This window comes from Thermobia domestica, chromosome 5 (assembly GCF_964235325.1).
Source record: "Thermobia domestica chromosome 5, izTheDome1.hap1.1, whole genome shotgun sequence".
In the NCBI taxonomy this organism is placed as follows: domain Eukaryota; kingdom Metazoa; phylum Arthropoda; class Insecta; order Zygentoma; family Lepismatidae; genus Thermobia; species Thermobia domestica.
Window position 1 is genome coordinate 172,109,042 of NC_137458.1, and position 14,480 is coordinate 172,123,521.

Genomic DNA, 14,480 nt, shown 5'->3' on the forward strand with positions numbered 1-14,480 from the left:
TGACGGGAAACCTAAGTATCGTTAATTCTCAATATCACATAAGTTTTATTTTACAAAGTATAAAGAAATAAATGTATTTTAAACGTATTTAAAAGAACATTGTATTGGGAAATGTTCGTGACTTTTAAAAATTCATATTTCTGTTTTATGTAATTAAGTTCTCAAAATTTTAAAATATTAATTAAAGCCACTCAGAAAACAATTATTTACATACTGTATATACTATTCCGCTGTAAAATAGCCACAATCACTTTGAGAATTAATTAAGTAAAAAGAATTGTACTTTACCTGCAAATCCTCTCCTCGAGCTGAACAGTAAGAAAATACCTTGACGACTAATAACGATATAACCAGCAGTCGGCTTTAAGTTGGATTCTTCAGCCAATCAAATACAAGGTGTTTCAGCAGGAACCAATCAGCGTGTCTAAATCTCGAAACAAGTGACGTAACTATTACAGGAAGTTGAGTGACTAGAGTATTCTAGTACCTTCTAGAATCTTCTTTACCGGATATTAATTGTTTCGCGATGGATTTCTACATCTACAACACGTGAGTTATGGTAACACAAGTTGACAAATCACGTAACAAACATAATAGCGTACATTTTTCTTGCAATTGCAACATCATATTGATTACTTTATCCTTATTAAATTACAAGAATGTAGTACCAAGGAAATATGAACGACTCATGTCTGTTGGAGTGATAATATCAGGATGGAGAATGACGTAATATCATATTGTTCTGCAAGAAACATTTATTGAATATACTAATTCTATTTTGATAGCTCCTACAAATGCAACCTAATATCGAATTTTTGTTCCTAATAAACATTGAAAACAAACAAAGGAAAATTAGGAGGATTAATTAATTAACTGTCTGGAATATTTTGTAATTCAACAAAGTAAAATTTAGAAATATGTATTAATGATACAGAAAAATATCCCTTACAATTCAAGGAAAGAAGAAAAGCTAATTAATGTTTTTATTTTTTTAAATAAAATACTTAGTTATAAATTTTGTTTTCGTTTATAGTTTTGTTACTTTGGTTTATCTAAATTTCTCTCAAATTTGTGTCCTTTTATTTTTTCATTAAGTAAAGAACCATAAAGATATAACATCTTCCTTTGTAATCCAATGTATGGTTGTAATTGTAGTACTAGTGGAATAAGGAGCACATTAGTAAGTTAAGAAGTTACAAAACCACAACAAATCGCAGCTATAAACTTTGGATTACTCTCTATTTAGATCTTAGGGGTTTTCTCACCTCACTACCGCCTTTATTATTATTATTATTATTATTATTATTATTATTATTATTATTATTATTATTATTATTATTATTATTATTTTGGTGAACAACTCAAAGATAATAAAAAATATAGAAAATTGATGCAAAGAGAGCCAGACATTATGCATAAAGTGAGATTAGATGAAGTGATATTTCTTCCAGTTGAATCAAAGGTTGGCCCAGGGAGAAATTCCCTCTACTGTAGCAACATAATTCCTCCTAGGTCATAGCTACGATGGTGCGCAACGTGATTATCAGTTTATTCTTACTGTTACTTTGAATTGAAAGGTCCCCCTCACAAAATATAAAATCATCACTTGTTAAGGATATTAAATATCCGCGCCATAATTGATTTGAGATATATGGGAAATAATTATGATTCTATCTTTGAAATGAACAGGGATTTTAAGTGTCTCTTACTTCCTCAAAATTAAATTTTGTGATGTATGTAAAATTTTAATATAGTAAGTTTGGGTGATTCCGAACAGTCACTGAATACGGACATCGTAAGCTTACGATAATACTGTTCTTGTGTAATGTGGACACTTGTTGTGACACCTATTTGAAACACTTTATCTTGATACAGTTCAGTACTTAGTAGGAATCGCAAAGAGTGTTATACGTAGTTTCGACGGTGAGGGAAAGAAGAAGAAACATGAAAGTTCATTCATGTTTTTTGACCTGATGTAACTTTTCGGTGAAATATGTTAAGGTTTTACACAGTTTACACAGTGGTTGTAAGTAAATGGTTAAGTAAGACATATATCGAAGCGACGACCCTACTTTATTCGTTGCAAATTGGAAGAATGCTATTACCTTGTGCACGTTTAGTCAAACGCGTGTACACGTTTACAGTGCTCAAAACAGGCGAATCCGGACGTTTGGGGAAGAGTGAATTCGGACAGGTTTATTACGTTAAGGTGAATCCGGAGAGGTTTTTTACGTTAAGGTGAATTCAGACAATGTAAGTAATGAACTAGGAGAATTCAGAACACTCTGTCGCTTTTCACGTTTATGCAGGGGTGCCCACAAGGGGGGGGGCTATGACGCAAACTGCGTCATTGAGATATTTCAGGGGGGGTAAAAATCTATATAAATATGTTTGAGAGGGTGTAAAAATTAATCGAAAAGATTTTTTTTTCATGGAAGAACACCTACGGATAGACAATTGAGGGGGAATGCGTCATGGAAATGAGGGGGGGCACCACTGGTTTATGAGTGTGAAATAGAGGTCTACTGAGGCCCTACGTGAGTTTTTTGCTTACATCTAGCGTCTATTAATTTTTGCCATAAATGGACACCGAGGAATCACCAGAAAAAGCTATAAAATTATCTTAGGATCTACCAACAGAACTAAATTACAAATTGCTAATCATAAGGTGTTCAGAAATTCTACACTACTGAATGACTACATTATCTGGTATATTCCCATTTGATCCGCAACAAGTTTGGGAACATGCATTTCTTTTGTCAAATGAACATGATCCGCCAGCAGCTGGAAACAATTCCTCTTCTGTGTCGTCATACTCATCCCCAAACACGTCTGAATCGCCTTCAGAGCCCTCAGTTAAACAGTTCCTATTTTTTCCTGCTCCTGCGTCTCTCAAACCCTCATCCCAATAGTCCGGCGTTGCTAAAAGACTAAGTATCTCGAATTGCGGTTTGTTTCAACCGTCTTCTCAAACACAATCGAAGTTATGCATGAAACGAACTGTGGATTTTGTAAGAAGAATTATTATGTACCATCATCAAGCAAATACGGTTCCTGGGTGTCCTGTACTGTGTGTAAAACCTGGTTTCATTAACAATGAGTGGGAACTGATGAGGAACTATATTTTATCTATGGACAATCTGTCTGAATTAAGACTAGTGCTTCACGAAACTGGCAGACGTCATTAACACAAAAAATAAATAAACAAATAAATAAAATAAAATAAATAAATTAAAGTAAAAAATAAATGCTAGTCTCAGTGCACACATATTATTCATTTTACTGATAATCTAGTTGTTACTAGCAAAAAAGTAGTAGTACAATATAGTTCTAATGGAAACAAATATGATTACTATGTTTTATGATTAAACGCTATAGTAGTTACACTACTGTGCATTTAACTTACAATTTCAACAATAATTAGTATAGAAATTGCTGTTTAAATTCGTATGTATTTATCATGTATTTATATTATATACTTATCATGTTAGGATGTTAATGTAGCAAGATAATAAGCTAAAATATACCTATTATATATATATATATATTCTTTCAAAGTTCAGTGTCCGGAATCGACAACCTACTGTCCAGGTTCAACAATCCAAATTTGCAAATCAAAAATTTTGTCAACTTTCAGAATTTTTTTTATTTCTTAACATGCCATTCCAGGGAAACTATTTCAGCTGTACATTCATACCAACATATCATTAAATAATATGGCGAAGTATTAGATATTTACGTTTAGCGGAGTAGTAGTAAAAGGAAGAAACATCAGAACTGTCCGGATCCACCCAAACTTACCCAATTTAATTTAGATAATGCTAAATTTAAATGTAATGCAAATTCAGTATTTACAGAGCAAGCAATATAAAACTAATGTTTCAATAAAGTCAAATTATTAAACTTCCAGGTTAATTAAAATATATTACTAAATACGACATCTCCCAATATATTTTCCTTCCGTGATAAGTGTGCACCCAACTTAATACTCATTTGTAGATTAATATTGACAACATTTAAGGATAGTTTAGTTATGTATATTATGACTTATCCATATCCCATATTTAAGAATTCTAACTTAAAATGTTGACATATTCTGAATAATTTACACGTTGGTTGCTTTATTATAAAGGTAACCAAGAAAGTTATGTCGCTTTCTGTGGAGGTCTGTGTTTAATTGGCCATCACACCGTGACTTGAATGCGAATGGAGATAAGAGAATGTCAGTTGTTGGTGTGGGTATATACAACTTACTAGCTGGATGTAGCAGTTCAGTTACACTGTGAAATTGCGTACGGGCAGAGTGAACATGGAACCTCCGTAGAGCGTCATAAGGGGGTGTATGCTGTACAAGTTCAAACTGGGGTCAAACGCCACTAGAGCGAGGCGAAAGATATACCAGGTCTTTGGTGAGGGTGTTGTGACTACCTGGAAAATGCAGTGGTGGTTTATCAAGTTTAAAGACTGTGACTAAACACTCGAAGACATACCACGTGTAAGAAGACCAACATATGTAGAAAATGAAGACCTTCAGGCCGCAATTGTGGCGAACAGTGGCCAGACATGTGAATAACTACAGTTCAGCGTGAGTACAGAAACGATTCGGTAGCCTCTCCATAAACTTCGAAAGCACTAGAAGTTTGGTCGATGGGTCTCACATGATTTTACCCCGGGCCAGAAGGCAACGCGAACACACACCTGTGTTTCTTTACTGTTTCGTCTGAGGAAGGAGCCATTTCTGGTCAGAACGTTGACATGTGATGAGAAGTGGGTCATGTAGGGTAGGTCGAGGTACGTTGAAACAGGGTATAAGTTGATACACTGCATCTTACTTCATAGTGCGCGCCCGCAGCTTCGGTGTTTCCCAGAGGAAGGAACACTGTACAGGCGCCATCAGTTTCAGTTTGACATTCGTTCACGTTGTGTTGAAATGTTGGTGTTATTAAGTAAAAACTGTTTTTGATAACCCGAAGTAAATTTTTTTGTTCTCACATCGTGTGACTTCAGCTACTGGAGCCTAGGCATTGGCGACCGACTGGCGTAGGAACTTATTGGACCCTTCAAAGGTAAGATATTTTTATTCTTGTTGGTTGTTTTCATGAGCACGTTTTTTGCGTATTACGTTTAAAGTAAGATTGGAGCATGTTTATACGTTTAAAATGAGGCAAGTCGATAAGGCGTATCAACTTACCCCAACCAGTGTTTAATTTTTCCATTCTTTTTTTTTCAGCAGAAGATGGTTCGGAATTATGTGAAAAAAACGAAGAAGGGAGAAATTCCACTTGAGACATTTGAAAGAGCATACGCGGATATGAAAGAAGGAAAATTATCATTGAGGGGGGCTGCTAACACCTACGGTATCAACAAAATGATTCTACTATAGTACAAAACGAAAAGGGAAAATAAACCCGTTGCTCGAGTCGGTTATTCTAAACATCTACAAGGCCTTACAAATGATCTGGAACTTCAGCTGAAAGAGTATGTACTTCACTGCTCAAAGTTATTTTATCGGTTAAGTTCTAAAGATGTTCATCGTTTGGCCTATGAATTAGCAGTCGCAAATAACCGTAACATTCTAGATACTTGGGAAACTACGAAGTTAGCAACATGTGAATGCTTTACAGCTTATATGAAAAGGCACCCCACGCTTTCCCTCAGATCTCCTGAAGCAACAAGTTTCAGCCGCGCCACTAGTTTCAACAAGCACAATGATGGGAATTTTTTGCAAATTTAAAAGTTTTAGATCAGTATCAGTTTTCACCAGAAGATATTTGGAATGGGATACGGACAAAATCTCGGGGCCGAAACATCGCCGCCCAAAATCTCGCCGGCCGAAACCTCGCGGGACAAAATCTCTCCGGGCCAAAACCTCGCCGCCGAAAACCTCGCGTGGCCAAAACCTCGCCGCCCAAAACCTCGCTGGACAAAATCTCGCCGGGCCAAAACCTCGCGTTGCCAACACCTCGCCATCCAAAACATCGCGTGGTCAAAACCTCGCTGCGAATGAAACTTTTCTTTAAGATTTACCTAATGAATTTCTTAATATGTAATTCCACATTACATAATAATAATAATAATAATAATAATAATAATAATAAGATACGAAACATCGTGTGAGTGGGCTTTCTCGGGTTATTCCCGTTTCCTTCCACTTTTTTATTCGATCATTTCCTTCATCCTGGTCATCTACGTCTCCTTTAACCTACAGGACATAATCAAGGGACGTCGTAAAAACTCATATATTATTTCATACTTTCATAAATATTATTAGATTTTTGTTAAAATTTTAAGTTTTTGGATACTCCAAAGTTCACGAAACTAACCCCGTTAGTTGTCATTACTTTCCTTATGCAGACTTTCTTTCCCTATAACCAGTTTAAAAACATCCTGTCGCCCTACCTTCACATTGAAATCCTCTAATACAAAAATAGAATTTTCATATGGTATCGCGGGACTTGGTCAAATACCCGTGATACTTCTTCTGAAACAGAGTCTTTTATACCGTCACCCTTATCATCTGTTGGAACATTTACATTTTGGTCAGTCGAGGTTTTGGGTATGGCGATATTTTGGGGCGCAAGGTTTTGGAAGACGAGGTTTTCGCAAGGCGAGGTTTTGGCCAGGCGAGATTTTGGCCCGCGAGGTTTTGGGTGGCGAGGTTTTGGCCAGGCGAGGTTTCGGCCCGGCGATATTTTGGGCTGCGAGGTTTTGGGAGGCGAGGTTTTGGCGAGGCGAGGTTTTGGTCCTCGAGGTTGTCGCCGCGAGGTTCTGGCCGCGAGGTTTTGTACCCAAACCATTTGGAATGTTGTTGAGACTGCTGTGCAAACAATTCAAAAGGTAGCCAAAATAGTGGTTAGAAAACGTTCTCGCCATGTGGCTAGGGTGACTCCGGCAGAGCGGGGATCAACAGTGACAATGGTCATTGCTGTAAACGCTATTGGAAATTCAGCTCTGCCAATGTTTGTTTTCCACCGGGTTTTCTACAAGTACCATTTCGTTAGCAGTGGACCGCCTGGATGCATTGGGACAGCATATCTATCCGGGTGGATGACTGGAGAGACATTTTTGTTATTTGTGCAACACTTTCATAAGCACATGAAGTCTACAAAAGAACGTCCTTGTTTGATTCTTTTGGATAACCACGAATCTCACCTATCAGTAAGTGTTGTAAACTTCTGTAAGGACTATGGTATTATATTATTGTCATTCCCACCACACACAACACATCACTTACAACTATTAGATAAATCTGTCTTTGGGCCTTTCAAGAAATATTATTTCGCTGCAGTGGATAATTGGATGACAAACAATCCTGGAAAGACAATGGCAATCTATAACATTCACGGTATTGTGAATGCTGATCTTCCTTCCGCTCTAACACAGAAAAATATTTTATCTGGCTTCATGGCTTCCAATATGACACCATTCAATCCCGAAGTATTCCGCGATAATGATTTTCTGCCATATTTAGAAACTAATCCCGAAGCTAATGCTGGCATAAATACGGTGAAGATATGTGTATTTAGACAGATAATGAAACATATTTTTTCGGACTTTGGGACATTTTATTTTAAAATTCTATGCAGTGAAAAGCATCATCGTTTATTTAATGTTGATACACTTTTCGATTTTTTGCTAAGATCATTTACTTTTCCTACGAGGTAGTTTTCTTGCTGTTTGTTAATTCCTTCAACACATGTAATTTCTTAATCAATAAAAAACGACAGATTGTTTCCCTGTCAGCATTCCTATCATCACCTCACCTTTGGTTAATCTATGAGTACACACTCTTTATCCAGACTGAAGAAACAGTCAACGACCCAGGATATTAACTCGGAACTGACATCGAACAAAAACCATTGAGAGACTTTTGAAAGAGGTAGCCCTGATTAGATTGGAGACGAGTCAACATGTGAGAACGCGAGCTACAATTCCGAGTTTACGAGAAGTTTACCTTCCTCTAGCCTAGAGAGCACTTTGTCTTAGCTAACGTCATAGCTGTCGACTACAATGGATAGTTCGCTAAAGAGCAATTTCGATTTTGATTGAATTCACTATCTTCGCAAGGTAGTTTTCTTGTCCGGGTTTCGCCGACCCTTAATTTACGACTACTTGGACACCCAATAGACCAGAGAGAAAGGGTGGGCGCAACCTGTCAGTTCTGACATCCCCAATTACACAAATAATTAGCACTTATCTGAGCTTTCAGACTGACAAGGGGCGACTGCACATGGCGGAGATGTGGTTTTAATACTTAATCTTGTGTGGATGCACACATATTTGTGACCTTCGATTTTTCTCATCTAGCTGACCATAATTAGGTTTCAGTTTTACATTACTCTCCTTTCCGCCCACCGTTAGAATTTGCTGAAATTCTATTTGTTTTACCATCCTCCCTCCACCCTCTCAATTTGTTGTGTTATTTTGTTGTTTGTGTGTAATCTTAAATATATTATTTAGAGATATTTAGAAAATATGGTGCATTCTGGCATTATGGGACAAACTCGACTTACGTCTCTAGATTCAATTGCACGCTCCACATTTTTCACGGCAAGTATGGGGAAGATATTCGTTTTTGAATATTTTGAATCTTACTGCGTCATTTATGAGTTCAACGCAGTCAAGAAGATTCATTTGCTGCCATATCTATTAAGGGACGGAGACCTGGCGTGGTTTTTAGCTTTAACTAGGACATACGAATTTGTGAACTTGTCGTATGTAAACATAAAGGGAGGTATGATTACATTATTTGGAGGTTTTGTAGTTAAGAACATGACGGAACACACCATTCGATCTAGAGATCAAAAAGAAGGGGAACCTATTATGACATTTATTTATGACAAGCTAGCTCGCATGCTTAGTTTTGATAAATCTATGCCTATACAGCAACAAATCAATTTCCAAGTCGAAGGATTATTGCCTCAGTACTTTAAACTAAAATGTGATAAATCGTTCACCTCGATCGATGCGTTGTGTACATTCTTGTTACAAGAACAGTCAACAAAATTGTGAATTTTAAGACGCTTCTTAAAGCTAAGTCTAAAGAACAAATCTTGCAGTATAGCACACTGGAATTTATAGCAAAGATAGCTTATGTTTCGTTGCGCGATAATTCTCATGTTTCGTTCCCTCTCGAAGAACAACAACAGAGGAAAGAAAAGCTTGCACTTTTAGAACATCATGATATCTTATCCGCTGGGAAAGAATGCGGTAATCAACAGTTTGTAGATTCCATTCCGCTTCATCAACAGAAATGTAACTTTCTTCTTTTTGTACTTCTGAATGTAAGAGTGATGTGAATAATAATATGCGTAACAGAATGAGCTCTCCAACGAATGCTCCTGTTATTGTTAGGAATACGCAAAACAGGCGAACAGAGAATTATAGTATGTCTCACGCGAATAATAACATACACTGTCTAGAAAAAACATTAGTATGCAATATGGCACAATTCAAGAGTAACGATGAGAGTAATGTTATAAATAGAGAACATAGTTAAGGGAATAGAGGGAGGCTATCAAGATTCACACTACTACTACGCCTATTTTTAGGGATAGAATTCTTTCTTGTATCAAAATTACTATTGAAAATAAAGAGTATAAATCGTTGTTGGATTCTGGCAGTCAAATTTCTATATGTATTAGGCAGCTTCTTCCTCCCAACACTAACCTTGGTAAAAGACGTACGATTATCCGTGAAATTTCGGGTAAAGAACTTGAAACTTACACGTTAGCTGTGTTGAAGTTCAAAATTGATCCGTATCTAAAACTTCTATTTTCTCGTCTGTCACTTTTTACTTCTCAACAAGAACAGAAATATTTTGCTAATTATGTAAACGCAATTTATTAATGTTCAAATTTTGTCTTCAGTTTCCTTTTAGCTTAAGTCGGTGTTAAATTATGTAATTGAGATGTCCTTGAATAAAAAAGTGAGTAGAAAAAAGTGGTTAGCGTTGTAGTTTCGTAATCTGGCAATCAATGTTCGATTCTCACGTTCGCCGTTTACACTTTTTAAAATGTTTAATTTGCAAGGCTGAGCTTCAGTTGGATGCTGCTAAATGAAAGATAATCTACAGTGGAGAAATTCAGTGATGATGTAATCCTGAAAATAAAGGAAGAAAACTGAATGGAGAAAACGAGTTACAGAGTGAATTCTGTTAATGGTTCTATATTTGATATTAACCGTTAATTACGTGCATTTTGAAAATTTTTGTTTATTGACACTGTATTTTCCTTTTTTCCTTGTGTACTAATGAGTAAATTTTACAAACATTAAACAAATCACGAACCCTCAGTTATACTTGCAACCTAAGAGTGAAATATGCTTAGTACGGATAAGTTCTCCAACTCGTCTGTGTTATCGAATTTTGCATTTTTAATATTTATAAATAAATTACTGTGTACCAATATTTAGCATTTTCAAATATCATTTAATGAATAATGAAATGAGACAAGTTTTTATTTCGAAGTAACATTACGTATCAATCAGTGGCGCCGGAACCTAGGAGGTAGGGCCCTGTTACACCCCCAAAATATTCATTGGAGGCTGGGCTCTTCCCCAGAAATGATCAATCCATACTTTAATTGATTTACAGGTAGGACTACTGTTACTAGTTTTAAAATTCAGCGCAAGGCTATATGTTTACTTTATAAAATAAACTAATTCATATACAGCATAATCTATCCGTATATTATTTGATACGCATATATGTATAGTCATCTGAAGTAAGTTAACTTGTTTATAAAATCCTCATTTGAGTTAATTATAAGATTATTTAAGCATCCCAAGTGTTATCTTATCATCGGCTCCTCCGGTGTCCCTATATTTTTCTAGCACTGTGCTGTGTACTGTGAGTACAAGTATGCGAAGACTCCATTTTGTCATTTCAGAAGCCAGTGTTTTGCCTCCTGCACAAAAACACTTTTTACGATTTGTTCTTTTAACTTGTGGGAACAACTTTATGCTGGTGTTCTAGCTGCTCTACCAGGCGTAATTAATCGTGGAAACGGCGTTAGTTGGGTTGCCTAAGTCACGGATTTTGTACCTCAAGAAATTCTGAGGCGCACTGTAAATGTATATTTTTTATTTTTTTATTATACTAATATTATACACACATTATACAGCACATATTATACAGGTATGAAGAAATAGTGACCACATTTGTTCCTTAAATATTTCAAATTTTGTCACGTATGGCCCTGCAGTCTTCCTTCCTGTGAGTTCCTAATATGTCCTATTATCTCTGCATTTGTAGTTTCGCCGATTTTTACGTTATTATTTGTTGAATTTTCATGTGAGTTCTCATATGTGTATGCTCTTCGTCATAATCTGCCTGTTCATCCTGTGGTAAAAGATTCTTAGGCATGTAATTGAGTGTGCAGTCACTCACATAAGTACCTGGACTTTTGATTGTTATAATTCCGTTACTTGCGGTCCAGGTCATTTCCAGTTGTGAGAACGCCTAGACAGATGCAACCCAACTTACACGTAACTTTTCTCGGCACTGACAGCAGTTGGTAGAGCTGGTCCATATGTTTATGCAGTTAAAATGTAAAGTAGGTGACTAACGAAACAGTTCTCCACTCTAGGAGAAATCTCTAGGGTTCGGATCGTGTTTTGCAAAGAACACCATATACTAATCTCAATATTACTGTGTATGTAATGTATTATTTCTTTATATACTGCATGCTTATAGAAATAAAAATACTGACCAGGAAAACCTTGAAAGTAGACAAAAATATCACATCTAGAACAACTGCTGGAAATAAGTTTGCAAATGATTGCCTCTGAATGAGACCTTCTCCAATTCTGCTCATTCCAACATCTTTTTGTTTCTGAAGGAGAGAAGATCTTGCTTGTCACACTGAGTATGTATTGAAATTGAAAATGAAACATTTGAAAAAGTTTCAACCTGCGGGATCCGAACCTGGGTCCACCGAATAGAAGTTCAATACACTAACCACTTACCTACTGAGTTTTATTATACATGTACGCGACTGTACAAGATTTTACAGAAATTTTCAGTATACGGTTGGCTCCGTAACAAAACACTTACACAAGTACTGAATACAAACATATATACTAAGACTAATATAACGATTGAGAGCAATTCCGAAGGGAAGCTAGCAGTAACGAACCTGAAAGGGAGGACTCACGAAAGTATTACTTCTAGAAGCCTACTAAAGTACCGCTTGTGCAACGCAGACGAAAAAATTTGGAACGCGTGTGTTTAAGAAAGTCGTAAGAAGTGTGAGCGTCCATGAATGGGGTGTAGCAGTAAATATACACGATGGTGCATGTAATTAGAAAAGAACGGCGTGATATTTTGTAGGGGGAAAAAACGGAAATCTGGAAACATAATGTAAGACACTCTGAACTGATGGGGGGTGGCATCGACAAATGCTTCCTAATGAAATCGGGAGGCAGTTCCAAATAAATGGAGCAGCAATGCAACAAGTGTAACGGTGGGACAGCGTGTCTTCCTGGGTACATCTGATGCACTGAGCGTCAGGGAGACGATGCAGCTTAAAGAGACAAGCACTGGTGGGTATTAACTGGTGAACCACTTGAAACCAGGTCACCTGGAAATACGAAGGCAAGCAGGAACAGAGATGTTAGCCCAAACTTGCGACCAATGGGCCTGTGGAAAACGCTGGGGGATACGTAAGAGTCGAATCGAAAGTGTAAGACGGAAGTAAATGGTACAAGGTACGTGAAGTATGCCCCTCAGGGCATAGTGCCACACCTGCTTAGGTCCAGTACTGTATTAATAAAAGAATGTAAGACAGGCAATAGTCATAGAATTGAATGAACGGGGGGTTCTGGGGGAACTCATAACTCGGCCAAAACAACGGATCCACTGGTGTGTAAAGTACTCGGCGTTATATACAGCTGTATAGAAGTCAAGCATAAACAAGGTGCGACATTTAATAAGTATATTGACCTGTCCTATACCTCCCACGGATCGGGGAAGGTAAAGGGTCGGACGTGGGAGACGAAAAAATAAACGCGCCAAATATTGCTCCGAAATAAAGATTCAAACCGTTTCGCGTAGATTTCCGATAATGGGTAAATGCGTGCTCTGTACCGCTGTTTAGAAACCACGTAAATATTAACAAATTGGGTTCAATGCAATAAGTGGAGACGGCGAAATAGCTGGGAATAGGTGACTGATTTCGGTTAAGAGTGGTGACCAAACATCGTCATACAAAGGGGTAGGGTTTGACATAAAAGGGACACCTAAGATCCGCAAAGAGGAGACATGTGGTATTTGTGGAATCCCAGTGTCGGGAGTGGGTAAACGAAAATCATTGAATTGAAGTAGCTGTACTTTCGTGCATTGTAATGTAACCCTGAACAACGGGCATAGCGCTGTAACACATCGTGACACTGGCCATCTGCGTGGGAACAACACCGGCAATATTGATGTTGTCAGCAAACGCTAAAATGTTCTAAGTAAGAAAACGAGAAGGCCCGGGAGGATGTAATGTTGCCAATTTCCTTAGCAAAGGGTCTAGTGCTAGAACGAAAAGGGTAGTTAATAAACCACAGCCTTGCCTAAGGCCCGGTTTCATTGGGATAAGAGGAAAAAATGTCTGTTAATTTGAATTCGAAAAGTACCGTAGAGTATAAATTCGCAATGACTGCGCGGAAGGCTATGGGGAACTGACAAGGTTCGAGAATTCGCATAAGAAAACTCCGGTCCAGACCGTCGTATCTTTTCTAAATCTACGGCTAGAAACCGGCCGGAACTTGATGGAAATGGAAGTACGAAAACAGATCCCGTAAAGAACGTAAGGTATAACTAAGATTATGTGTCGAGTGAAGTGCAGCTTGAAACGAACTGACGTAGTGAAACATAAGAGGGCGTAAACGAGCTGTAAGGATTTTCGTGAATAGTTTAATATCAGTGGGTAATAAAGAAATGGGCCTAAAGTCCTGAACCACTTTCGCAGATGTGGATTTGGGAATGAGGACCATAATAGCCCTGTTTCGACAAAAGGCTTCACCAGATAATTAAGCATTAAATAAAGACGTGAGATGAGTGCTGAGGTGTGTCCAATATTGTTTGTAGAACTGGATTGTCAAGCCGTCTCCCCAGAGGAGTTACGACCCCACAGCCGGCAAAGGGCAGTGAAAATTTCATTCGCAGTTATCGGTTACATAAGAGTCTGGCTATCGTGTTCTGAAAGTGGATGATATATCATAGACACAAAATCCCGAGTCTATGTAGTATCCACGAGACGCTCGGTCGTGAAATCCGTATAATAGCGTGTAAATTCACTTAATATTTGTGCAGCTTCCCTTGTGAACGTACCGTCTCCCAGAACGAGAGAATTAATAACCATAGAACGTCTCTGTCTTAAAAGTAAATTTACCTGGTAAATAGGAGTACTTTCATCGGGGAAACGGTGATAAGAAATCATTTGACAAATAGGCTAGGAGGGAATTATGGGAATAAATAATTTTTAAACGCTGTT

At 37.5% G+C, this 14,480-nt stretch overlaps 1 protein-coding gene across 2 annotated transcripts in view; it reads right to left on the bottom strand.

The window, feature by feature from the left end:
* The window catches only part of LOC145684729 (uncharacterized), a 129,661-nt gene that overhangs the window by 60,558 nt on the left and 54,623 nt on the right, over nt 1-14,480 (bottom strand). Inside the window, exon 1 of one of the 2 annotated variants that reach the window (XM_081757102.1) lies at nt 289-435. The exons of the other annotated variant lie outside the window; for it this stretch is intronic. The gene's annotated coding sequence lies outside the window, so the exon portion shown is untranslated. Of the gene's footprint in view, nt 1-288; nt 436-14,480 lie in introns of those variants that run through there. 2 annotated transcript variants of the gene reach the window in all.